Source organism: Loxodonta africana, chromosome 10 (genome assembly GCF_030014295.1).
Source record: "Loxodonta africana isolate mLoxAfr1 chromosome 10, mLoxAfr1.hap2, whole genome shotgun sequence".
Lineage (NCBI taxonomy): Eukaryota > Metazoa > Chordata > Mammalia > Proboscidea > Elephantidae > Loxodonta > Loxodonta africana.
This window is the reverse complement of record NC_087351.1, coordinates 50,712,511-50,716,926: the sequence shown is the minus strand read 5'-3', so window position 1 is coordinate 50,716,926 and position 4,416 is coordinate 50,712,511. Positions and strand designations below refer to the sequence as shown.

General features: G+C 36.2%; 1 pseudogene; it reads right to left on the bottom strand.

Annotated features, from left to right (window-relative positions):
• Positions 1-1,695: 1,695 nt before the first annotated feature.
• LOC100668060 (translationally-controlled tumor protein-like) lies at positions 1,696-2,763 on the bottom strand (annotated as a pseudogene).
• Between the last annotated feature and the right edge of the window lie 1,653 nt (positions 2,764-4,416).

Sequence of the window (4,416 nt, the reverse complement as noted above, 5' to 3'; positions counted from 1 at the left end):
ACAAATGTTATCTTGGACCAGGTATAAAAAGTGAATTCATTTCCGTAACTATCACAAAATTTTGTTATAATTGTATACTTTCAGAATGACCTTTAAGCTATGATAATGTTGGAAGTTGGCTTTCCCAGGGGATGAGTTGCAATTAGAAGGCTATAGTTATAACAGCTCAGGTCACAGGTGGAATAATTGAATATCATTAACAATGACATTTGATTATGTTTCTTCATTTTTTCTGATGATATGTCAGGTTTCTCGTGAAATCAGAGACCATGGGGATTCATTACTGCTGGTCTTTATGGTATTGCAATTTTATAACCATCTAATAAATTAGCATTTAATACTGAGTGATTTTATCTTAAACTCAGAGAGTTGCTTTTGTTTTAAAGAAGACCTTTGTAAGGAGGAGCAAGGGAAGCTGTTCAGGAAATACAGATAAAATCTTATCCAAGCAATTGAACCTTGATCTTTGCAATCATCTGAGTTGTTAGAATATCATTCCGTGCTAAAGAAAATTCAAAGGGATTAAATGTCAAAAATCACCGAAACAAAATCTCTTGAGCTTGCCAATCTTATATTCTTCTGTCCCCAGTTTTTTCACATGCTCCTTTAGCCATCCTGGTTAACCTTGTTCTTTTCTAGCCCATTTTCCAGGCTAAGAGAAGTCATAAAGTGCTATGTAGAATCAGAATTCTCTTAGAGATGCAGATTTGCATGAATGACAACTAAAAATATTTATCATATTTTTCTCATTTGATTCACTGATTATTAGATCAGGTATGACTTAGGTTAAGACCTTCACAATCTGGTGTGTGTGTGTGTGTTTAATTCCATTGATGATATGTTGGGATTCCATATTTTGGCTTTCCCACCAACGTGAATCTATTTCTTTTGGGGCAGAGCATAGCTGCTATGTAAAATGAAATGAATGTGTGACTATGAGTCAGCTTCAAATGGCTAAAGTATATAAACATACAAACATATATAAAAACATATATATTTATGTATATATATGTTTATATATGTATGTATATACATACATATACATATGTATACATAATGTATTACTGCTTTCAGCATTACATCTGTCAACATCTGGCTATGATGAAGCTTTTGGAGTTCATCCTTGATGAAATATAGGAAATTTCTGATTTTATAGAGTGTTTTGCATGATTATTAAATCTGATACTTTAATATAGAACAGTGTATTTCTCAATCCTTTGCTATCTACCTGTAACTCATTTTCCTTCATGACAAAATAAAGGAAAAGAGTCAGTGTCATCAAATACGTGGATGAATGTATAATGTGACATTTTACCTTTTATTTGTTGACATTTAGTTCTCTGAAAAGTGTCTAAGCCTGTCTAATTTTTTATTAAATGAAAATTGCGCTGTTTCCCAAATGGCTACAACGTTGTATTGCACTGGTATGGCTTCATGCTTGTCTTATCAAGACCAAGATATTAGGGGGATGTATAATGCATTTTTTTTTAAATGCATATGGAAAATGTCAACTATGGTATTCTTATGTTTCAGTGCATCTTTAGCTCTAAAATCATTTTATCCAATGGTTGCTTTTTGTTCAGGATTACATCTCTAACATCACCAGAAAAATTTAGACAAAATCTTGACAAACTTGAAAATAACGCCTATGGTTCTTTTGGTATTATGGGGCTTGATTTATTTACATACTTGTCTAATGGTTCTCATGTTTTATTTATTTTTTCCAATTGTATTAGTCTCTTTTTATTCTTTTGGTAATCTCTTCCAGAGTTAGCTAATTATGTTTGTAGGCGATGAAATGTTTAAGGATCCATTTCGTATTTTGGCACTGCTATTAGCATGGTCTCTCCCTTTGCTTCAACTCAGAATGAAGACTTTTGATTCTTGTTTTTATATTCCAGTCCCAGAAGTAGTTTAACTGTACAAGTTATTCTCATACTTTATAGTAGTGACCTTCGACCAAGCTCTAGCCTCTCCAGGAACACTATGGGATGAATTTAGTTTAACTATATTAAACTCAGAGGCATTTTCTCAAGTGAGTTTAAATGCATTTTATTTTTAGGCAACCTACATGACTTTTTTTTTCCACCTTAAAATAAATCACCTCCACTCCAAACAAATCAAGGTCAAAATAAAGGAAGAGCTCAGATGATGTCCATCCATTTGTCTAAGTCCTGGTGTTGTGTGGATGAAAAGCAGCAGCCAGCTAGGATGGCAGGTGAGAGAGCCAAATAATTACCAAATTTGTTGAGATTTCTCCACTTCTAAACCATCCTTAAAGAAAATCATATATGCGGTCACTCCATCCTCACTGTAGTCCAGCAGAGCAACCATGCCGTCTGGATTCATGTTTTCACCAACAGAGAACGGATAGTTTTTGAAATGAGCAGGGATGTGTTTGGTTTGTTCTGCAGCCCCTGTCATAAAAGGTTTTGCCTTTTCTGGTCTCTGTTCTTCAAGTCTGCCTTTGACTAACTACATGTAATCTTTGATGTACCTCTTGCAGACTTCTTTTGTGAAGCTGGTTTCCTGCAAGTGATGGTTGATGACAATATCAACACCATTGATCACTGTGCTGTCCTTCCTTCACTTTTGGGGCCTTTAGCTGAGGCATTGTCGCCAATAAGCGAGTCATCAATGTTACCCTCTGTCCTGTGGACCGTCTTGCCCTCTACCTCCAGGCACAGAGGTCTGCGATCTCCCGGATCTTGTAACTTTGGGGAACATCTAATTATGGCTGATGAGGTCCCTGTAGATAACCATGATGGCGGCTGGTGGGAGGCCGCAGCGGTGCTACTTTAGCAGGAGCCCAGAGCTCAGAGCGAGCGTGGCGCAGCCGACGGGGCACTCGGAGGAGAGAGGAGCGGGTGGGCGAGGCGGGGGAAGAAAAAAAATTCTTTATTTTTATGGAAGATAGAGTCACTACTGCTATTAGTTTGACCACAATATTCAAACCAGTTAATTATGTTGATTAAAGAATTTTAAAAGAGATCCTAAAGCTAGCCATGGTATAGCAATATGATGCTACGTTGTCAAGCATGTTGTGTAGCTTGACGTTAAGTGACTAATGCCAAATAAAGGTGAAGTTGATTCTGAAATAAAAGCATAAGAGGTAAGATAAGTAGCGAACTTGGCTGCCTGGTAGATGTCTCCAAAACAGCATTCATATCTGCTCAGTGGGCATTTTTGAGGCTGCAGAAGGCTAGGACTGCATAAGTAGAATATTTACTATAGCCTGCACCTTGGTCATGGGAACGCTGCCCTCTGCTTCTGGTCCTCATAGTCACCTCTCAGATAACTCCATAGTCTAACAGACACTTACGGCAAGATATGGAAGGCATTAGTATGTGTTTAGAATTTCTAAAGGTCATTTTAAGCCCCAATTCTTAACAATTTAGTTTTTTTAGAGAAGGAGAGAAAAAGATTGGCGAAAGGAAGGAGTGACACATAGCCCAACTATTTGTTATAAGTAGGTGTTTCAGGTGTATAGATAATTTCTTGGGAATAAAAATCTGTAGTAAAATTTCCTTTCATGATGATAAAGAAACAGACCTATTTGAAACAAAAAATACTTTTAACATTCTATCACAATTGCTATCTATCATCTATCTGTCCATCCATCCGTCATAATCATTTATCATCTATTTATATTTGCTGCTGAATCATTTGAATGTAAGTTGTAGACTTCATGACACTTCATCCCTAAATACTTCAGCATTCACCTTATACGTACGTAATGCTATCGTCACACCTAAGACAATCACAGTAATTCAATAATATCTAATATACAATTATAATGCCAATTTCTACATTTGTACCCAGAATGTCTTTTAGAACTGAAACAAATGTTTTTATATAATATTTTGTCAAGTGAATCAAGTTTTCATGTTCATATGTCATAATTCTATTTTCTCAAAAGTCGTTGGCCATTGAATAGGCTTGGGTTGCCATGGCTCTAAGCCTCCAACTAAACCCAACAGAGTGATTTGCTGAAAGGAGAAATGCTAACTGCCAAAACTGAAGAATGTTAATCAGCATCCAGCCTAACCATGATTTCCAAGGTGCTAATCACTTGGAAAAATTTCCTCTCATTGGCTCAGTCTGTAGATAATTACTAATTGAAAAGCTGCTTGAATGGTGAGAAGGTATATTAGCATGTTAATAGGTCTTTGTGCTCAAAGGCTTTGGATTATAAATTATGAAGACTGTATTAGCCAGATGGACAGGATTAATTAGCATGCTAATATTACCTGGCACCTTATGGTGGTTGAGCATAAACATAGTGACCATAACCAAGTCAACACAGTTTATTTGTCATTAAACTGCTTGCTATGGGTAGTTAGGAATAGGGTTTTATTCTGTAGTTAGAGCATTAACTGAGAGTCAGTAATTCTGGATGCTAATAACTAGCAAAGC